At 44.4% G+C, this 23,860-nt stretch overlaps 1 long non-coding RNA gene across 2 annotated transcripts in view; it reads left to right on the top strand.

The window, feature by feature from the left end:
• Nucleotides 1-20,627, top strand: part of LOC144805950 (uncharacterized) — a 47,839-nt gene extending 27,212 nt beyond the window's left edge. For both annotated transcript variants that reach the window (XR_013605639.1, XR_013605638.1), the window contains exons 3-4: nucleotides 3,893-3,962; nucleotides 19,388-20,627. This is a non-coding gene — a long non-coding RNA (uncharacterized LOC144805950). The remainder of the gene's footprint in view (nucleotides 1-3,892; nucleotides 3,963-19,387) is intronic.
• The last annotated feature ends 3,233 nt before the right edge of the window (nucleotides 20,628-23,860 follow it).

Raw genomic sequence — 23,860 nt, 5'->3', positions numbered from 1 at the left:
GTATTCTCAGATATAGTAATGGCAGACTGGGAGTCAAGGGGGATCACACAGATCGGTGATGTTATTAATTCTGATGGAATGATGCAGTTTAGTGATATGAGATATAAATACGGCTTAAGCAATAGGGCATTTTTTAAATATCTTCAAATTAGGAGTTTTTTAGGTAACAAGCAGGGGGGAGCATCTGGCTTCAGCAGAAATGATATCTTAGAGAAAATAAAGACGTCAGGGGATTGTACAATACGATCCTTTTATGCTATCCTTGTAAAAAGTAAGAATGATGATATGGAAAAACACAGTAATAAGTGGATTGTGAAACTGGGTGGCGACCAGGGTTGGTTTCAGGAATCTCTGGAACTGGGACGAACAATTTTGTGCTCATCCCCTTTGCAATCGCAACACTATAAAACCCTTTTCTCTCTATATTTTACGCCAGCAAGGATTGCAAAGTGGGGTGGTACTGCGGGTATTTGTTGTCCTAGATGTAACTCCCTAGTGGCAGATAGTGTCCATATATTCGCCACTTGCCCTCAACTGCATACATTAGTGAGGGATATAGAGATGTTTTTACATAGATCACTAGGAATACAAATTGTGCTCACCCCATCTTGGATACTTTTAGGGGTTGGTGCATATGGGGAGGAAACACCACGGAATTTTTTGTTTGTAGCTATGGCAGTGTACAGGATAACTATAGCCAGGGCATGGCTTGATAAGAATCCCCCGGGAATGCAATCTTGGCTAGCCAATTTATTATCAGTATATAATTTGGAAAAGAATATTTATGCCCGGAAGGGCAAGAGGAAAAAGGACTTGGGTTTAAAAATATGGGATCCAGTAAACAAGTGGAAAGTAAGAATGAGTAATTACTAAATACGTGGTGTTGTTTTTATTAAAACCGATAAAAGGTTAATATTTTCTTTTGATTATGTATTGTATGTATGTATAATTTGAGTAAGTACTGTATACAGACATGTTGAATTGTATAAGTAAAAGTGTGTATAATTTGGAAAATAAAATGTAATAAAAAAATAAATAAAAAAAATACACAATGCATTTGCAAAAGAAAGTGAAAAGGACGGAGTACAGTTTGTGCGTATTAGGCAAAACCTAAGTTGACATTCTGGCCATTTCAATAAATAAACACTTAGGCGTGACTTCACACCTGGCTTGACACACAAAATCATAATCACTAGCTTTTTGTAATCACTAAGACCGCAACTCAGCACTTAAAAAAAAATATCTTTAAGAAACTGAGTATAGAAGTTAATAAGAATGGTGCCAAAACTGAGGTGCTCGTGGTGGGGGGCGACCCGTCTGTGTGGTCATCGGCGTGGTGGCCGGCATGCCTAGACAACACTCTTGTACCCTGTCAGCAGGCTAAAAATCTTGGGGTAATGTTTGACTCAGACCTTTCATTCACTCCCCAGATTGGTCGTGTGGTTGGGACGTGTGTTGGCGTTCTCAAAAACCTGCGGAAGACTCTGGATTTGCTTCCGGTTGGTGCAAGACGAACGCTGGTGCACGCACTGGTGACTTAACGGCTAGACTATGCCAACCTTCTCTATCTGGGGACCACGGTTAAAGTTCTGAGTCGCCTGCAGGTGTTACAGAATGCCGCAGCACGGCTGGTACTGAGGCTCCCTAAAAGAGCAGCCTCCAAAGCCGCCTTGAAGGCTCTCCACTGGCTTCCTGTCAGGGAGAGGATTGCTTTTAAGGCGCTATGCATATGTCATCGCATTATTGGGGGCAAGGCACCCGCCCCCTTGCTGGGCCTCATCACACCGTACAAACCTAGTTGGGTACTTCGATCCACCGGTGTTGGCTTACTAGCTGTTCCCAAAATTAAGAAAGCGCGAATGGGAGGCAGATCTTTTAGACATCTTGCAGCTAAGAGCTGGAACAGGCTCCCTATGGAACTGCGTCTGGAACCTTCGGAGGCTAAGTTCCGGAGAGCTCTTAAAACCCATTTATTTTGTTCTACACTAGATTAATGGCTTACTGTCCTGTTCACTTGTCTCTCACCACAGCGCGGGGACACGCCGGTGCGCGTAACCAGGCGCTTTAGAAATCTCCATAATAATAATAATAATAATAATAATAATAATATTTCATCAATAAAAGCATAGGTGCAATATCTTGGCTTTAATATTTGCTAATTGTTAGCGTGTTTCAAGAAAGGTACACAACAGGTTTTGTGTTTACATCCTGGCAGCCACGCCAGCCTCCATCACCGCTGAAGAGTCCTTGGCGGTAGGTTGGCGGTCACTTATCCATCAAACAATCTTCCCACACAACTCAACCTTCGGTTATACACAGAACCAGGCGCACTGCAGCCTCGTTCGCATATAATAATATTATGTTATATTGATTTGCATAGTGTATTAATCACTCAAGAGGGTATCCAGGCGCTTGGACAGGTGTGTAGGTGTGAGGCCCCCCAAGGTGCTTATGTTAAGAGCCAGGGTTTCAGCTTCTTGCGGAACTCAAGAGGTGAGGAGGCGGCTCTGATGTGTTGAGGCTTATGGGTGTGGGTGGAGCTAATACATGAAGTGGGTGGGGCCACTGAGGAAAGGGCGGGGCAGGGGGGGGTGGCCTCCTAAAAAAATGTGAGTACCTGCACCTAATATTTTACAAATTAAGCACTGCTCCGGGCAGATCTGAAAGTCTTTCACCAGTGTGCTCTGTACGACGGACTGCCTACAACCCGAATCCAGTAAGGCTGTCACATTTTTTCCATTGAGTGTAAGACTTACGTAGAAGCCAGAACCCATTTCTTCTGTATATACGATGGTTTTGGGTATACAACTGACATCCATCGGTTCTTCCGTTGACTTTTTTGGCGGACAGGTCCTGGCTAGATACCCACACTCCCCACACTCGTAGCATTTGGGTCCCTGGAACGGAGCGTCATCCCCTCTAGAGGGTTTGCCTTTCAGAGGCTCCTAGGGTGGCCTGACGGTTTTCTTCTCATTTTGCATGCATCCTGTGGCATACCGTGAGGACCTATCAGGTTCAAAAGCTAGTGTCTTTGGTTGGGCCCGAGCAAAGGACATTGCCATCTCCACAGCTTGATCCACAGAGAGATGTGGCTGTTGACATAGCCACCTCTAGGTGGGTGTTGGTAAGGCATCAAGAAACTGCTCCAGATAAATGACCACCAATATGTGTTCCTTGCTGTTCTCTTGGGGTCTTAACCATTTATCCGCAGTCGCCTTTAACTTTAAAAATATTGTCTTTGGGGTATCTCCAGGGTTACCTCGTTCCTTTCTGAATCTTGACCGATATGCTTAGGAATCCATTCCCAAATGGTCCAATATGACAGTCTTAATGTCCTTTTAAGGAGTGTTTCCTGTGAGGTTAGCCACTTGGTACCCAGCCTGGGCCTCCCCTGTCAATAGCGGTGCTAAAAAGAAAGCCCACTTCCCTTCCGGCCATCCACAGCTTGGGCAGCCCTTTCGAAATTCGTAAGGAAGGCATCCGGGTCCTCTCCCGGTTGATATTTCTAGAGGGATATGTTGGGGTGCCCTGCATGTACCCCTTGGTGGCTCTGTTGACTGATGGTTTAGGGTGTTTGACCGTCAGCAACCTTATGTATGCATTGAACCTGCTGGGTGAGCGAAGCCGTGAACATTTCCCTGTCGGCTTGGGCCGTCGCCATCTGTCTCTCAATGGCCCATTCCAATTTTTCTTGACCACAAATTAGTTGTTGTATTAGGCTTTCCATTTTATCGGACTAATGGAATTATGCCCACATTCTACACCAAGTATTTAAAAGAGTCGGTCAAGAAGGAGCTGTCTGCATTGAATAATTTCTTGGTATGCACTTTTTATTAGTATTACAGGAAATCACAATGATTGATTGTCTCTTTTTTATACTTCTTTTCCACAGGGTCTTTCACTTCAGTCCCTTAGGTGAGCCTCGGCCGCCGTCGTCCCTCGGACAGAAGGAAAAGACTCAGGTAAGTGTTTTTGCTTCATGATTTAGACAAGGGAGGATGTGAGGGATAAATAATATCTATGCATTCATGTGAAGGGAGGGGGTAGAGGTTGGAGTAACAAAAAATAAAAAGAGTAGCCAATGATTTCTGCTCTTGCCTTTCTTTTCCGTCTCACTTATTTCCTTTTCCCTGGGTCCCTTTCACCCCTCCACCTCACCTCCCGTCCCTCTCTGACTCAGCCCCTTTCCAAAACCCCTTCAGATGCCATGTAGCTGTAAGTGCCACGTCCCTCCGGGCCCGTGGCGTAGTGACTATGCGTCCTTCATTGATGTCTGGTCTCCTTCTTCGGCTTTTCCTCCTCCGCCGGGTTCTGGTGTTCTGTTTGCGGACAAGCTGTGACCTCCCCTGGGCTCCGGTTCTCTCTCTCGGAAGGCTGTTAGGTCTTCTCCGTCTGGTTTCTCCACCTCGCGCTCCCTTGCTGCGTGTAGCTGGACCAACTACTGACCAACCTGACGTGCTCTCCGTCCCGCCTTCTTGAATCGTGTATCGTGTGACGTCTGTCCTCATTACCGGCTTAAAGGGGCCTCCTGCCGATTCCCCTCTCTCCACTTGTGAATATAGGAGGGGAGAAATATATGAAGAGATGGCATGGCACTCCTTATCCTCTAGCCCATTGTGTACTACAGGGGCTTCCTGACACCCGTCTTGCTCACAGGTTGGACATCCCTCCTCGCAGAGTGATTGGCTAGCAGCTGAGTTGAGGTTTTAGCAGGGAGTGACCATGCAATGATAGCAAGTGCTCCTCTGCCCCAACCCAGAAATGCTTGTTTATTTATAGCAAAAAGCATTCTTGTTTCCAGGCTGAGACCTTAGTCAGGCCGCCCTTGTTCATGATCTATTGATAGATGCTTCGCCTCATGGACGAATAACAAACCGTCCCATCTGCACAATGTATGTTCAGACCTTATGAGTTGGTCAAGGTGTAGTGATAGTGTTCTTACGAAGTGGAATTCGTAAGCAAAGTAGTTTCATTGAAACTAATCCTTCACTTTCACAGATGCAAATGCTTCAAAAGTCATCATGTGAAAGAAAAGCCAACTTTCGTCGAACGTGTCCATGTTAAAACTGCAGCGTTTCTCCCTGGGCCTAACTGAGCCATGTGACAAACCGTCACAAGTAAGATTTTGATAAGGGATAATACAATAGCAGTTTTGAAGCAGTGAATAGATATTAGTTAAGCTGGAGAGATTTAGTAGTGCGGTTCAGCCGCGAAATGTATCCAAAAAGGTGTTTAACATTCATGCCCATGAAGAGGTCAGATTGTGTGGAAGATGGATTGGCTGATTTTAAAATTGAAATGGGTTCTATGCAGGCTAGGTGAAAAAAAAAAGAATTAAAGTGAGAGTGTTTAGCAAAGAGATTAAAGAGAGGCAGTAAGTGAAGTAGCAGGGTGTTCCCAAAAGTGGTGATCTTAGAGAAAAGTATGACGTAAGGTCAGTGGTAGAAAGTGTGGAGTGTATGATATCCCTACAAGCTCAGCAAATTTGGGATAGGGTGATTCAACATCAGATCACTTTAACAGCAGTCCAAGTTCCGGGAGTGTCCAACCTTCTAGCGGACTCCCTGAGCAGGTCGGTCTCATCAAACCACGAGTGGGAACTTCATCAGCCGACGCTGGACCGCATCTTTCAGCTTTGCAGACGCCCCAATCTGGATTTATTTGCGACCAACCTGAAGCGCAAATGCACATTCTATGCAAGTTGGCTTCCCCACCCAGAATCGTGCGGGAATGCATTTTTTATGAACTGGTCAAAAATGTATACTTACGCTTTTCCACCGACTCCTTTTGTCCCAAGGGTACTTTGGAAAATGCAAAAGAACCCTGCCGCATTAGTCTCATAGCCCCCAGATGGCCTCGCCAGTTCTGGTTTACAGAGCTCCTCCTCCTGTCGGAGTGCAATCCAATTTGGCTGCGCCCAATTTCGAATTTTCTTACTATGAACCACGGCCTGATCTGCCATCTGGATCCAACTTCTCTGCGATTGGCAGCCTGGTGCCTGAACACTATGAGTTTGCCGATTGGATTATTCCTCCGACTGCAGGGTGGTCATCACTAACTCTAGAGCACCCTCCACTATCAAAACCTACAAACTCAAGTGGAAACGGTTGTCTTTGGTGCAAAGCTTCAAATGTTCACCCTGTTCACTCTATGCCAGAGCAGCTTCTGCCTTTTTTCTTACAATGAGCAAAATCTGGCCTCGCTCACTCTACCCTGAAGTTTTTCAGGCCGCAATCTACAGATTCCGGCAGGATGGCTCCAATTCTCTTTATTCTTCAAGAATTATTCAACAATTTTTCAAAGGCTTATTTCGGATGTTCCCCCCAATTTGACGCCCGCCTTCAGATGCTCCTCCTTGGCATCTGAACATTGTGTTGGCACAACTCATGAAGTCCCCATTTGAGCCCATTCGTAGGGCTGATCTTAAATTCATCTCCCTTTCCCCGACAACAAGGTCTATCTATTCTGGATGCCTTGGAGGCTCTCCTTTCTTCCTTTCCCCCCACGCACCATAAAATCATGGGGCAGACTTCAACTGCCACTTTGAGCCTCTCTCTGGGATTCCCCCAGTTACTTCTAAGGAGGATGAGTTGTGGCACATCCCTGAAAGCTCCACGTATCCAGTAAACCGTCTGACGCCGTTGGCACTTGCCATTAATAATTTGCTCATAGCTTTTTCCCTAAGGCCCAGATATACCAGGCGCACGCACTTATAACCGACTGGGGAAAAGCACGACAATAGATTATATTTTGACCAACGTGGAATTCTGGGCCCAATTAAAATTGTTCGCTGTATTGCCAAGAATCGACAGCGACCACAACTTACTGTCACCTGAGTTACTCAGTCACCTGGGGAACCTGACTACCCAGGATGCACCTGGGACTTCCACCAATCGGCATCTACTCTTATCAGGGGGAGGCAGGCGGGTCAGGTGGGAGAGGGTGGCTCAGGCACCGGATAAGTTGGCAGAAATCTACAACAACGTAGCAGGGGCCTTAGTTGAGGTCAGTGACCTGAGGAATGGGAATTCTGGGCTTTCGTATCTCCCGGCCATCCAGTCCATCCATAATGAGCTCTTCACCTCCTTGGCTGACCTCTTTACAGCTCCCGAGCCCGGTAGGGGGAGACCCTATAAGAGTGAGAATTGGTACAACAAAAAATGTAGGGAGGCAAAAGCAACCCTCATAAAGGAGGTGAAATTGGGAACCCAGTTGTCGATTAGAAATGCACGTCAAATTTATACTAGCATGACCCAAGCCACCAAAGCGGAGTGGTAAGTCGACAGATGGGAGAAAACTAAAGCAGCCCTAGACGCCCACGACTTTAGGGCTTTTTGGAACCTGGTTCGGGGAGGGCCGGCCACGGGGACGCATGCAGTTGTTTCCAACCTGTGTGAAGAGGTTTGGCTTGCACATTTCAAGCCCCTCTATTCCCTCGACCCTGAGCGTCCCCTAGTGGAATCATCGGAAGTAGATAGTCTGTCTGACCCAACCTGCGTTGAGGGAGGTGCCTCAGACCGCTATCCCTGCACGATCTTGAAAGTCAAGGCGGCCATAAGGAGTTTGATTCCGGGTAAGGCACCTGGCCTTGATAGGATCCCTGGGGACCTTTATCGGTCTGAACAAGGGGTGTGGGCACCTTATATCTGTACCTTCTTCAATGCCATCATGCAGGATTTGGTTATCCCCTCGAGCTGGTTGGGAGCTGTAGTCATACCCATCCATAAGAAGGCTTCTCCCCTGGACCGGGCCAACTACCGCCCCATAAGCCTGATTGACGTCCTCCAGAAACTCTTCGCCCGAGTCCTCCTAACCAGGTTGCAGTGTTGGATGGACGACAACCACATCCTAACCTCCCTGCAGGCGGGGTTTCGGGCAGGGGTTTCTACAACCGACCAGCTGTTCAGGCTACAACTTGTGTACTGGAGGACGGTCACTTTGGGAGCGGGTAGCCTGTATTTAATATTCGTGGACCTCCGATCCGCATTTGACCTGGTCCAGAGGGACATGGGAGTGCCGGCCTATCTGTGTGACCTCTTCAAACGGATGCACAAGGGCACGTAAGCTAGGGTGAGGTACGGGAGGGAAGGCGCTCTTTCAACCTCATTTCCGGTGGAACGCGGAGTAAGGCAGGGGTGCGTCCTAGCACCCACGCTATTCTCCCTATTCCTCAACGGTTTGATCGCCTTTCTCTTGGGAGCAAAAAATCTAGACTCACCAATACTAGCGGGACGGAAAATACCGGCACTAATGTTCGCAGATGATACCCTTCTATTGTCGAAATCATCGGGGGCATTCAGCGCACATTGGAGGCCTTTGCCAGGTTCTGCAAGGAGAGGAACCTGGAAATCAATTTCACCAAAACCAAGTACATGGTATTTAATCTGAAACGCCCCAATTGACTTCATCCGCATTTGGATGGCCTGGCTCTGGATCGTGTGTCGATCTTTGAGTACCTGGGGGTCACCTTAACTGATAGGATGGATTGGGGGCCGCAGATTGCTAAAGTCAACCTGAGGCTTGCCCAATCAACGGGTGGCATTTTAAAAGTTTTTAATGAATCTCCTCTTAAACAGGTGGGACCCCCCGTTGAAGTATACAGAGCTCAGGCGAGAGGGGGCGCACTTTATGGTGCGGACTTGTGGGGACACCTAAGTGCGGTGCCCCTCTCCATTACTGAGAACAGTTTTATGAGGCGTATCCTGAGGTTACCCCTCATACCTCTAAAGTTGGACCTGGGTTTGGTTCGTATACAGGACGTCGCCTTGAATCGTCCACTGTTAGTCTGGAGACGACTCTGGGCCACCCCTGAATTGGAGAGCTATAGGGAGGACCTATGGGACCTGTTAGCTAGTAGGGGCGCGGGGAAAATATCCTGGCTAAGGCACATTCGGTGCCTCTCCAAGGCGTTAGGTAGGGAGGACTTATGGTCCTCTCCTGAGGTGACCTGTGCCGCTTTACCCAGAAAAAGTCTGCAAAAAAATGGGGAGGCCCCCCTTTTGATACTGCAACTTGATACAGCACTTATGGGACTTGTTATAGCATTTTCGAGATTTTTATTCTTGTACTGTATGGCGATTCTATGATGCTTTTTAACGTTTTTACAACCATGTATAAATAGCACTGTATGTAATATGCCTTTTTATGGTTTCTAACCGAAATAAAAGTGTTTGACTGACAAATTTGTCTCCTGGAAGACATTGCTGCTTTTAGCTCTTACTTCGAGTCAGCGAGATACAAGCTTTTACTATCAAACCACCTTTTCTTCAATTCACCAAATACCCTGTGGTGCTCCGCACTAATCCGGCCTTTATTCCTAAAATTCCATCTGATTTACACCTGAATGAGCCTGTCATCTTAAAGACTTTTCTTCCTAATCCACAGTCGCCAGCGGAAAAGACTTAACATTCTCTAGATGAGATGGTTGAAATTATATTTGCAAAGAACGACCAGTATCCAGAAAACTGATCAGCTCTTTATAGTCGAAGTAGGATGCGTAAAGAACCTCCAGTTGCTAAACAGACTATTGCATGTTGGATATCTAGTGCAATTTCCTTTTGCCATCAGCAAGCAGGCAAGACACTTCATGTAACGATTAAAGCGCACTCTACTAGAGCAGTCTCCTCTTCTACTGCTCTAGTGCTCTGCTCTGCTTCATCAGATTTGCAGAGCTGCGACCAAGCACTACTGTCTGGAAGCTGCCAACAATGCTGACACAGCTGTGGGGCAAGCGGTGCTACGTAATCTTTTTAAGTAAGGTGAGCCTCTGTTTTTTACCTCCTCCTGCACACATTGCATATATGTATATATTTCTGCTTTTGCAGATGTGCCCATGTTACTGCTATACTGTAATATACATATATGTATTCTCTCGTACTCTGTTTACGATTTACTTATGGTTTACCATGCACAGTTCTCGAATTACTGCTATCTACTCTGATTCAAGCATGTGACTCTATGCAAGATACCCCAATACTGGAGAAGAACATAAGTTACTTACCTGAAAACTCTGCTTCTCCAGTATTGATATCTTTCATAGATTCACATGCGACCCACCCACCTCCCCTCAGAGGCTCCCCTCTTCTCCTTGGCTCTTATGCTACACTTGTGCTTGAAAATCTGAGAGCCTGAGCCTCTGAGGAGAAGGTTCCAGAAGGTACTGTGGCCTGATTGGCTGGAGTCTGGACCATATCTAATGACTTGGACAAGTTATTAAAGTGACAAGTTTTTTCCTATTAACTTCTATGTTACAATACTTCCTATTGCTCTTTCAGCTATGCATTCCGCTATGCTATTGCTATATTGCTATTCTATGTACCGTGAGACTCACACTTCGACGACTGGGAATGATTCAAGCATGTGAATCTATCAAAGATACCAATGCTGGAGAACCACATTTTACAGGTAAGTAACTTATGTTCATCTACCTGATCTGGCAATAATACCTGGGTCTAGACCCCAGACTGGTCGCCCTACACTCTCTAGGAAAGCTAAGAATTTGGGAGTCATGGTGGATAACAAACTCACCATGGGGGACCAGTGTGTGTTGTAACTTTATTGTTTAAGTTAATTAAAACCATTACAAAAAATACATTAAAACAATCTCCACAAGTAGAATTAAAAGAGAAAATGTAAAAGCAAGAAATTTTAGTTAAAAAGTAACATTACTAAAATCAATAAACGTGAGTGGCAAATTGTTCATAGCATCTGGTCACACCCGAAATTTCCTCTTTAGCCGATTGCCTGGCATGGTAGTTTCCGTTCTGCTAGTATCAGAAATTTCACCAGCTTCCCATTTAGCGGTGGAAGACCAGGATCAAAACAAGCAAGGACTGCTTGTCTGCGTGAGCGGATACTTAGTTCGTTAAAGGCTGTTTTTAACAGGGCTGCTCTCTCCTCGTTCAGCCTCGAGCAAGTGCATAGCAAATGTTCTAAGTCTTCGACTCCTATTCCGCACAGCCGGCATCTAGTCCCATAGTTCGTTCTCAGCCACGGTGGTAGATATGGAATGGCAGGTAGGATCCCCAACCTATGTTTTAAAAAGGCTTCTTTTGTTTTCCAGCCATATCCCAGACCAAAATATGCTTGGAGCCCCGGTGTTTTGTATGTCCACAGAGTCATCCAGGCATGACGCCGGTGAGAAAAGGTGGCTTTGTCCTCCACATGAGAATCTCACCATTGGGGACCAAGTGAATCAGGTAACTTCAGCAAAAAAATCAAGTTCTTCCTATCGGCAGACAACCTAAAGACGGTTGTCACTGCACTCCTTATGTCCCGTCTGGACTATTGCAACAGCCTCTATCTTAATGTTCAGAAACAACATATGAACAAGTTGCAACTGGGGCAACTGGGCCAGAACGCGGCAGCAAGAATGCTGACGGGAACTCGTAGGTTTGCTTCGGTCAAAGGAGAACTTAAGAAACTGCTTTGGCTCCCAGTTCCACTTAGATCACGCTTTAAGGCACTTTGTGTCGTCTTTAAGGCGGTTAATGGGATTGGTCCGGAGTTTCTTAAAACCAAACTTACCTGGTATGTTCCTGCGTTCCTCCGGATCCAAATTAGTCCAAACATCCACCTTTAAGAAAACTAACTGGGGAGGCAGAAGTTTTCTCCACTGTGCCTCCAAAGCATGGAATGAACTTCCGTTCCATCTCAGAAATGCGCCAAACCTTTTTTCTTTTCGCAAGGGTTTGAAAACATGATTCTTCTCCCACTAAACAGCTGATACACCCCAGGTCACCAGTACTCAGCGCCAGGACACCCTAGGGTAGCAGTGCGCTTTACAAGTACAAATAACATAACATAACATAGACACACACACACTCTCTCACTCACACACATTCTCACACATACCCACTGTACCTCACATAAGAAACATATATTTAACTTCTAAATGACACCTTCAACTAGGACCATTAGTAAACAGGTTCATGCAGAATTCAAAAGATCTTCTTGTAAGGATATCTGTGCAGTCATCCCCATGACAGGAAAGAAGAAATGCCGCTTGAATGAATAAAATGCTTTAGGATGCTAAGCATTCTTAAATTAAGAAATGAATGAAAGCTAAGCCAGGAATAGAGAGAAACAGAAAAAGAAATAAGAAAGAGGACAAAAAAAGTAAAATCTATCTATATAAATAAAAATGTAACTGTTCGTTTGTTCAAAATCTCAAATCTCCGAAAGTTCTCCACCGATTGCTCTGAAATTTTGACACAATGTTGGATTCTAAAACATGTGTGCTTTTATATACATAATGTTGGATTCGAATATGCACGTGTCGAATATGTGCGTGTTTTTAAGGATTTTAGGATGCTAAGCATTCTTAAATTAAGAAATGAATGAAAGCTAAGCCAGGAATAGAGAGAAACAGAAAAAGAAATAAGAAAGAGGACAAAAAAAGTAAAATCTATCTATATAAATAAAAATGTAAAGTGTTCGTTTGTTCAAAATCTTAAATCTCCAAAAGTTCTTCACTGATTGCTTTAAAATTTTGACACAATGTTGGATTTGAATACGCGCATGTTGTTATATACACAACGTTGGATTCGGAAACGCGCGTGTCGCATACGCACGTGTTTTTAATCGAAAGCCCGAACAGACTATTGATTTGGTTGATGCGCAACAACTACAAGGTACGCATAGAGACAATAGTCTACATGTATTAGGATGGACAGTTGGTGTCAGGATGGCAGACCGTGAAGTGGGTGGAGGAAGGGGGGAGGAGTTGGTTCAGTTTGCAACATAATTTAAAAGAACACGATGCAACCGCGACCTGCGGTTCTATTACATGTTATATATTAAGGATGCGTCCAAAAGCTACCATCTGTACTGATTGTTTCTGTTATATTAACTGATGTGATGTGATTTAAATATGTATCAAATTGATATCGGTAAAAACTGGATAACAAGCAGCAAAAACAAAAAAACATGAGTACTTACTATGATCCATGTACTACAAACTGTGGTTTTCAATACAGTTTGTTTAAAAAAAAAAGCTCAGGGCCAATCTTTAGAATTGTGCGGTTTAGATCTGGACACGGATTGCTTCTCACAGGCACAATTATATGTTGCGTGTTCTAGATTCAGCAAACCAGAGAATCTCTACATCTGCACAGACAATGGAACAACAAAAATATTGTATACCCACAAGCATTGTGAAATTAAACATATTAGAAACATGTGCTTACTCTTTTCTTTCTTTTCCCTTTAACCAGACTGAGCCACAGCAACACGAGGCCGGGTACAGCTAGTAAAGATAATAAAAACAAGAGAAATAGAAAGTACAAAAGAAAGAAATGAGGCTCCCATATATTATATTCAGTGGTGCAGTGGTGCTTGTAATACGGCGGCCAGGATATCCGTCACGTTTGTGTCTGACTAACCCTGCCAGCGAACTCTAAATCAGGCTCTTGACACTTTGCAATGTTGCTTCTGTTAACTGTGCACCATTACTTCTTCAGAAGTCACGGGCAAGAGACACCTGGCAGCCTGTAACATACTTTTTATAATTACAAGGGTGTGATAACACTGCATAAACCACAAGGGCATATTAAATCGCAGGGTTCAAATAAACCCACACACACACCGTAAGATTAAACTGTACTAAACACACAAGCCTCAAAAAATCTGCAAAAAAGGAAATGCAGAACACCTTGTACTCCCTATATAAGGATGAGCGGGAGACGGTAAAGGTCAGGAAAACAACTGTGCGCAACTACATGGCTATTGAACGGTACAGTTATCCGCTTCATATGTATTTGTCTTTACCAATGAGCCGTTGGAAGACAAGCTTACTGTTCCGTTTAAGAGCTGGTACAGTTTGATTCTCACTTTGCTTCCCACTTGGCCACAGCCTAAATTCGAATTTTAACTTGTGTTCTTGTGATGGGAGGAGTGAGCAAACTATTATGCACTTTATATTTTTCTGCAAATACTATATCAAATATTTTAAACAGTTTTTATGTCCCTATTTTAATAAAAGAAGACCAATTACTTTGGAGGTAGCATATCGATTAATAGTAGAATTAGATGATGTTGAACTTATATTTCGCACTAGCACTTTCTTAAAAAACGCAATAAGGGCGCGGAGATCCATGATGGACCCTTGATACTGCTTAACATAAACTGTGATGTGTTCCTTTTTTAACAATTACATATACTGATATGATGTACAGTTTTGCACAAGTCACTTTCTGAAACCTGTATATTTTATTTTAGTCCTTTGCATTCATTATTGGGATGTATTGTCTTGTGTGTTTTTATTGGTACTGTCGTATCCGAATAAAGTTGAACTGACTGACTGACTGACTGACAAGCCTCAATAACAGGTAGCTAATACAAAGACTGATGGACATAATGAAGCAGAACTAGAGATACATGCATAGCACAGACAAGATAAAGGTCTTGATTATGAGTTTGGTGAGCAGGGTACTCCTTCACAAGCGTGGTGGAGTATCCTGTCCAACAAACGGATGGTCTGCCTGACCTAATGCAAGTCAGCTGGATTGTCATGTGTCCAGCCTTACTTGAGTGGCATCTGTGTAATACATCAAACGGCCCTTCCTCTCTAGATCAGGCTGTCTGACGTATTTTTCTCTTATTCGGGACCACCAGGGAATACCTGGCAGTCGTGATGAGAATTTGTTTTTAAATGAATCCCACTTCCTGGGAGAAAATTAATCAGGGAGAAAGTTCCAAGGGTGTGAGGGTGATTAGTTATTGTTTTTTAAAAAGCAACTCCAGCTTTGGAAGCTTGTTTTTTGAAAAACACAAAAGTTGGTGAATGGCCGCCTGAAACATCCCCAAGGGATCTAAAGAATTGTAGATCAACTTCCAATAGATGGTTGAGATTGCTTTTTCAGTCAGGGGATTAGTTAGCAGCTGGTCCTCCAGTGGGGATGCATCAGGCAACTTCCCCCTTCCCAGATGTGACCTTGCAGAGCGTGACTCACCTGCAAATGTCAGAACCGTCTTTAGTCACCTAATATACCTTTGTTGTAGGATTGTGAAGGACACAAGCGCCTGTCCCCTCCACACATCGCCTGGCCGTTCTAAGCAAATCAATCCCCATTTTTTGAAGCCCTGCATTACTCCCGCTGCACTTAAGAGAACACCATCATACAGTGGAGTAATTTCAGTCAGCTTACCTTCTCAGCCTAAACACTTGGTAGCCTCTTTCCACACCCGTACCACTGTTTAGGTATGAGTAGGTAGGGCGCACTCATACTTTCTTCGATACAGCACCGGGGTGGGGTAACCTCTCTTGCCCATGGCCAAACTATCTACCCGGTAAGCAGGATCCTCACGGGCCCACAAAAACCCAGTTGTTGACTGCCACCAGCTGCGTGGCCCAGTAATACTTGCGAATGCTCCGGACCACCAGTCCTCCTTAAACTCCCCTCTGCACCTTATTGAGCTTGATAGCCACCATCCCACAACAGGAGCCGAAGTTCTCAGTCTTCCTTTTGAAAGAAAATGTCTTGTGGGATGTTAAAGGACGGTTTTTGCACGATGTACAGGAGACCCTGGAGGGTCATCACTTTAAATAGGGCCACTCGTCCAAGTAAGGAGAGCGGGAGCGCCCGCAAGTGTAGGGCATCCTAGCGAAGCCGGTCTAATTTCGGGAGTATGTTCCTGCCTGTGGCTCTCTTGTAATAAACACGCCCAAATATTTAAAGCCATGTAGTTCCACCCGAACTGTGCACCTAGAGTCCAGCCGCAGGGTCCCTGCCACCAGCAGGAATATTAAGGACTTCTTCCAATTGATCTTATATCCGTAATAATCTCCAAATATGTGAAAAATGTGTAGGATTTGTTCACTCGAAAAGGCTGATTACGTGTCCTACAGCAAAACATCAGCGTAGAGGGAGATTCTCTCATCCCAGTCCTGATCAACTGGAATACCCCATATGAGAGGTCCTGGCGAACCTACGCACGTGTGAAGAGCATAGGAGACAAGGAACATCCCTGTTGGACGGCAAATACTCGGGTGACTGTGTTATTGACGTGCATGCACTCTAGAGGGGCTGCATTCAAGAGCTTGACAGCAGTGCCACTGGTTCAGCAAAGGAATCCCCTGTTGCGTGTGGTACTCCATTAAGGTGTCAGAGATTTAAGCGCGTTCCCTGGTGTGGCATGAAGCTACTGTCCGCAGGCAGATCGCCGGGGCCTATTCAAAGACCTTAGTCTCAAAATTAAGCAGGGAGATAAGTCGATAACACCCACACTCAGTTGCTGGTTCGTCCTTTTTGGGATGACCGCCACCTCAGACGTTCTTTGGTCCTCTGGGAGGCACCCTTATTTTCAGGCAGTCTGAAACATACTCTGGAGGTACTCCCTGATTTTATCCATCATGCCTTTATATAATTCTAACGGGAGCCTTGTTGTCAGTGTCCTCAAGGATCCAGTTCCATCCTTTGTCTTGTCTCTAACCATGAAAGCAACTCATTGGCTTTATCACCGACATCATAGAGACAATGCTGGGTAGCCAGCGCATGAGTGCACGCTATTTTCCATTAGTGCTCTTAATGTGTGTTGCTTCAGTTGATGGTGTAATGGGAGAGAAACTGATTCCCCACTTGCCAGGCGTGCCTCCAGGAAAGCATATTCCCTGTCCTGAGCCTCGCACTTCAATTTACGTTCCTTTGGCATTCTCCCAATCAAGGCTTGTGTGTGGCCTCGAATCACTGCCTTGAATTCATCCTATAGCACACAAGCTGATTCAACAGGCCGCCCGTTCTCCTTAAAATAGAAGTCTGCTCCATCTCTCATACGAGCTTTGAACGTCTTGTCTTAAAAATATCACGGATCAACCCTTGGGGGTAGCATGAATTCCACAACCGGACCATCGAGTTGCACCTCCACCAGCGAATGGTCTGAGATTCCCCATGCTATGTGCATAGCAGCTCTAAAATCAACTTTATGGACAGTCTGCGTGAAAGGATGGTGCAGGCATGTCAGACTACCATGTGCTGCAGACAGGTGCGTCCGGTTCTGATACCCTCTTCCCCTCTAGGGGCATTTAGGAGTATCATGAATATAGTATAGGGTCAGTTCTGTCACTCCAGTCACCCCAATGCGTGTATGCTCTGTCGTAAGCGTCTTACCCTTTCACAGGATGAGTCAGTCTTGTCTGGGTCTCTTTCCTGTTTCCCGACACTTGAATGGCACGCCATAACACTCGAGAGAGCAGTGACCCACCAGCAGGCTTTTGTGGAGCGCTTTTGTCCTGGATGTAAGGCTGCATACAGTAGGGCACCCACTCTGTCTTTTCTTTGCCTTTGCCTGAAGATCAGCAGTCCCAAGGTAGCAGCCACACCTGGCCTGTCGGGAAGTGCAGCCCCTCTGGAGGCCCGACCGTCAGCAATTGACCCCACACTGTGGCCGGCTGGACCACAGGCGTAAGCTCAGACAGGGTGTTCGACACTGGAGTAGTTGTAGTCCCTCATGGGCCTCTGACACAGAGTAGTCAGACATTCAGCAGCTAAAAGCCCAACGCATGCTCTCCAGGAAGCCAGTAGATTCAGACCCTGTTGTGTTAGGAATTTGGCAAATGCAACCTTGAACGGGCTGTTGGCAGCACACAATCATCCAACTGGTCCTCGACAATCTCGTTGTTGTAGAGTTTTATTTTCTGCCTTGAACTGTTGGGAGAGTCTTGGCGGGGGAGGAGGGGGCTACTCATACTAGCTGGTCCTGCTGGATGGCTTTCCGGCCCGCCCTACAGATAACGAGGATGTGTCGGACCTTGCTTCTTCCAGGACAGCCTTGTCCTCCTGCTGGATAGTCAAACTCCCTTCCCTTTCTTACCAGACAGGCAGGCTTCTAGGCAGACTTCTAGGCTCTTCAGGACAGGTACACAGCTTCTCCATTAAGTAATTCAGCCTGCAGGTGATGTCCCTTCAACTTAGATAGACTGTCAGCCTGACACCATCCTTGGTGGCACAGCAGGCACCTAAGTACTTTGTAGAGCACTTTATTCCTTGGTAACAGAGGACTTTGAACTAGGGTATAAAAAAGGGATAGATGGTCCCACTTGTATACACAACTGGCAGGCAGGAGATGCAGTTTACTCTGTTGCACTCTCACATTGCTTTTATGCTATGCACACCAACACCCTAAACACGCACTTGATGTTAGTGCAAAGTCTGTGCACAGGCAAAGAAATGGCGCATTACATGGGTGTGTCAGCAGGACGCCACTTCACTGACCATGATGCAAAGATCACATCAGGCTATTGATCCTTACAGCAGGGTGCATTGCCACCACCGCTCTAGCTGTTAAACCCATGACAGTCCTCTGCCTTAAATGAGGGCACACTTGGTGTGACCCTCCAGGTCACAGGACCGGTCCAAGACCTCTCATAGTCCCTTGTTAGAAGTTGCATAGTACTGGGGTGGCAGAAAAATCTCGTGTAATTGTTTTTTTTTTAACTTTGTGATATATTTACCCCAGTAACGTGCAGTCACAAGTTTGATGCCATGGACAGGGGAGTTGCCACGAGGAACAGATTCTTCTGCTTGCTTGTCAATCCACCTGCCATTCACTATTTCATAGTGTGTTTCTGCTTTTATTTACCACTAGTTTTAAGCAGGTGGTAGATAAATGCATGTGGTTGGTTGAGGGGGGGCGATGGGTGAAGCAGGGGAGGGAAGGGTAAAGAAATGTCTAACAAAGGGAAGAATTTTGTGTTTCCCCCAGTTAGTAAAAAAACAGCATAAGTCTTGGCTGCTTCTGCTGCACCCAGAGTCTTGTGCGTCTTTTCAGTCTAATTTTCCTGTCTGGAAAAAAATGGTGTCCTGTTTTTCTGCACCCGGTACATCCAGGTGCAGAAAAACCTAACAACTGATAATCAGGTGAAATAAAATGAGCACATGAAAGTACGCCTTAACTTAATTGCCCTTGATTCATACTCTGGACCATAGTCGAGGGATAGGTCTAGGCATAGTCCTTGCAACTCACAATAGATTTGCTTGAGGCAGAGGCCAAAACTCAAAAGTCAGGATGCCAGATACAAGTAGGTGGTAACTCAGGGCAGAGGAAAAATGCCTGTTGTCCATGGAGGGGAAATTCCCGTCCCAGAAATCTACTTTAAAACTTAATTAATAGTATCCTTTTTTAAATATCTGTTTGGTGCCAGTGCATATTACTTTAATTTCTGCCTTTGGGATTCTATCTTACAAGTCCATAGGGTACATGTATCCTTTTGAGCTTAATAAATTCTACAAATCCTCACTCATCCAAGTACTCTCAGGCTACCATTCTACACTCTGCTCTGTCTGAAGAACAGCTCAACATTTTCAAAATTCTGCAATTCTGCATTGATATGGCTTGTAAATTATTTTTGGGGAAATCTACATGTATTAACTATTTAATTTTAATACTATAGGTGATTGAAATTACGCAGGAAGAAAGCAAGATTTAGCACCAGGCAACTGAATGTTAGTGCCATAAGAAGGATTATTTTGAAAAACTGAAGGACATCCAGCATTCTAAGTTTAAACAATTTCCAAAAGGTGTGGCGAGGAAGTGGGAGCTGAGGAAAGTACTATACCTGTAAGTGAAGTCTCTAATTTTGCATTTCATTAACCCGGAGCAAAGCCATATCTGTGCACACAGCATCAGATATAAACCCAGAAAGACCAATCACAGCATCCTCTTCTGAAAATATTATCAGAAAGACAAATTGCCTCAGCATGACAGAATAACGTTCATCTAAAGCATCATGTTATTTCAGAGAGGAAGCACACACTGCATAAAAAAAAGATACAACAAAAGGTTTCTTCTGCAAACCATCTAAGAAAAGACTCTGAAAGAAGACTCCGAAGCTGACACGTTAACAACCAAAAGATTGGAAAATCGCCTTTGTTCAACAACCGTTTTTAACCAGTTACACAAGTTTGAGACTATCTGCCTCGGGATATAAGACCTCGACCCACTCTGCTCACTCTGGCGAAAACCTTAAAAATCCACCACTTTATTGTTTTCATGACCATCTCACATTGTTTCCTTTTTAATGTGTACTGTTCTGTAATTCTATGTAAATCGCCTCAACATTATCTGTTGTGCAGGAGTGATATGTAAAAACTGATTAGCAGCTAATGTAAATAAATCCTCGTCTTCAGAACTACACCTTCCACCAAACATAGAAAGGGTAAAATTAACTGATGTTCTGCGACTGGTGAGACACAATAGTACTGTGCATGTTCTAATGTTCTCAGTTACTGCCATTACGTCAGTGCAAAAAGGTACTTCTCAGTTTAATCATTAAATATCAGACTAACACCTTATCACTGCATTGCTAAGAACCTATACAAATAGATTCGAGAAAAACTTCAGTCACAAAATAAGTTGCTGCCGTAGAGGCTATAACCAAAAGACTATTATCGGCTAGACACATTTCGACAGGTGTTAGAGGGCTGCATCCAGACATATTTTGCTCAATTCAAGTGTTAACAAGATTACACACAATTTCTTCTAGAGATAAATACTGAACATTATCTAAACAAGCACGACTCTAAAATCGGGTTCACTCGTACCTTGGCATATAAGCAAGAGAAAACTAAATGTAGAGATATTAACTCTAGGAATACACCTTATAAAAACACGTGCTGTGAGAACAAATTCTGTGTTCAAACCCGCCTCAATCAAAGCAAAATAACCCAAGGTGGGGAAATAAGTTACCTGTACCAAAAAAGATTCAGCCACCAATCTCATCTCACTGCATTTGAGAGAATGCACACTGGGAAAAACATCTCTCAGTGCTCTGAATGCCAAAAAAGTTTCAGCAGTAAATATTATCTCACTAAGCATATAAGAATCCACACTGGGGAAAAACCTTATCAGTGCTCTGAATGCCAAAAATGTTTCAGGATTAAATCTAGTCTCACTGCACATGTGAGAATCCACACTGGGGAAAAGCATCAGTGCTCTGAATGCCCAAAAAGGTTCAGCTGGAAATCTGAACTCACTGCACATGTGAGAATCCACACTGGGGAAAAACCTCTCTCAGTGCTCAGTGGGCCCAAAAAGTTTCAGCAGTAAATCTTATCTCACTGAGCATATGAGAATCCACACTGGGAAAAACCTCTCTCAGTGCTCAGTGTGCCTAAAAAGTTTCAGCAGTAAATCTTATCTCACTAAGCATATGAGAATCCACACTGGGAAAAACCTCTCTCAGTGCTCAGTGTGCCCAAAAAGTTTCAGCAGTAAATCTTATCTCACTGAGCATATGAGAATCCACACTGGGGAAAAACCTTATCAGTGCTCTGAATGTCCGAAATTTTTCTGTCACAAAGGAGAACTCACTAAACATACTAGGACCCACACTGGGGAAAAACCTTATCAGTGCATTAATGCAACAAATGTTTCAGTAATAAAATCCGTCTCACTCATCATATAAGAACCCACACTGGGGAAAAACCTTATCAGTGCTCTGAATGCCAGAAATGTTTCATCGACAAAAGAAGACTCACTAAACATACTTGGACCCACACTGGGGAAAAACCTTATCAGTGCATTGAATGCAACAAATGTTTCAGTGATAAACGCCATCTCACTCATCATATAAGAACCCACACTGGGGAAAAACCTTATCAGTGCTCTGAATGCCAGAAATGTTTCAGTGAAAAAAGACGTCTCATTCAGCATATAAGAACCCACACTGGGGAAAATCCTTATCAGTGCTCCGAATGCCTAAAATGTTTCAGCCTAAAATCTAGTCTCACTACACATGTGAAAATCCACACTGGGGAAAAACATTATCAGTACTCTAAATGTCAGAAAAGATTCAGAGGTAGAGATGGTTACATGCACCATAGAAAACTCACCATCAAAAATGATTCAGTGCTCCAAATGCCAGAAAAGCATCAATTTTAAACGCAATCTCACAGTACATGAGCAGACGCACACAGGGAAAAAACATTACCAATGCTGTGAATGCCAGAAATTCCTATTTAATAGGCACAGCCTCACTAACCATAAGCGACTCCATACTGATGAAAAACCTTATGAGTGCTCTGAATGCCAGAAAAGCTGCAGAGAAAAACACAATCTCACCATGAGAAACTCCACACTGGAGAGAATCCTTATGCCATAAAAGCTTGAATCTGAAAGACAGTGTTATGCTTCATGAGAGATCCCACTCTGGGGGAAAAACCTTATGAGTGCTCGAAATGCAAGCAAAGTTTTGGTTACATATTACTTCTCACTTGTCATGAGCGAACTCACACGTGGGAAAAAAGCCTTATGTGTGTTCTGAATGTCAGATAAGGTTTAGTCTTGAATACAATGTCATTTCACAAGCGAGAAAAGCCTTATACAGGAGGGGAAAGCCATAAACGTTATACTCAGAATGGAGATTTCACTAAACATGAGAAATGCATCCACATGAGGTGAAAAGTGAGGCGTATCTTGAGTTGCAGAAAAGCTTCTAACAACCTTACTTTACATGAGAGAGCACATGTAGTTGCAATAGGAATCATCAAGAAACTCTAGCAGGATAACTTAGGCTGCCCGCATGCAACCTCCAAAGAAATTTCAGGTCTTGAAAATGTTTTAATTGCAACAGAATCCACAATTGAAGTATCTGAAAGTTACACAACTCTCAAGGTCTTTACTTCACACAGAGAAGTGTTAGTACTTGCAAAAATCAACTAATTACCAAAAAATTCACAATATTAATGCCTTAAATTTTCTCCACTCAAAAGGTTTCTACTCACCCTTGTTTCTTAACATATGACTGAAATCTATATTTTCATGATAAGATTAAACCTAGGCGGTGTTCCTCAATGAAGAACTCCGCGAAGTGTAAAAAAAAACTCCGCCGCTCTACGTGGAGTTCTACGAACAGCATAGTGTGTTAGGGTCAAGCCGTTCATGGTGATTTTGATCTCCGATTGTTTGTCATGCCCTGTAAAATTAATCATGAATGGCATCATGTGCAGCGCAAGAGGGTGCAGCTGCTTTACTCGAGCGGCAGCTTTGTCAATGCGAAGGAAGGTTTCTCAACGCGAGTGCTAGTGACCTGCCGCGACCTTTCGCGTTGAGAAATCCGACAACGAATCTCGCCAGGAAGTTGATTTTGCTCGCCAACTAGACCTTGGCGAGCGCGAGCAAGGAAAATCTCATCAGGAGGTGGATTTTCCTCGCTCCAGTACATGACGTTGAAGAGCGCGAGTGTGAATAAAAACCTTGCTACGCTCCACGGTGCAGAGTTTTTAGGAACTCCGCGAGCTCCGCGGAGTACGCGAAACTCTGCAAGCGGAATTCACCACCCGGAATTAGATAATATAAAACAGCAGGAAAACATAACAAACCAGTTACTTGCCATCGGTAACGCTCTTTCTGGTGGATACTCCTTTACCTATTTATTTATTTATTTTTGTATTTATAGAGCGCCTGATTCAATTCCCGAAGGGATATCTCTGCACTTGTGCTTCTACTGGTAGGCTTTGTGGTTTGTTAGTTATGGCTGTGGTATGCGGGGGCTGTGCCTATGGTATGGTGTAAAGGTAGGTTTTTAGGTTTTTTCTGGAGGATTCAGGGCTGGTGATTTGTCTCAGCCCTGGTGGTAGGGAGTTCCATAAGGCAGGGCCTTTATAGGAGAGGGACCGTCCTCCCTGTCTGGCTTTTCTGAACTTTGGAACCCGGAGTAAGTGATGGCTGCTGGAGCGCAGCGTGCGTCCGGGAATGTATGGAATGAATTTTTCCTTTAAATATCTGGGACCGTAACCGAGCAGAGTTTTATGTATAGTGACACATATCTTGAATTTTATACGTTGCTTTACTGGTAGCCAATGAAGTTGGTGAAGAAGGGGGCGGGAGGGAGTTCGGGGGGGGCATTGAGGACCAGCCTTGCTGC

Source organism: Lissotriton helveticus (assembly GCF_964261635.1).
Source record: "Lissotriton helveticus chromosome 1_1 unlocalized genomic scaffold, aLisHel1.1 SUPER_1_unloc_35, whole genome shotgun sequence".
Taxonomy (NCBI): Eukaryota; Metazoa; Chordata; class Amphibia; order Caudata; family Salamandridae; genus Lissotriton; species Lissotriton helveticus.
The sequence above is the reverse complement of the archived record's forward strand: the minus strand, read 5'-3'. Positions and strand labels throughout refer to the sequence as shown.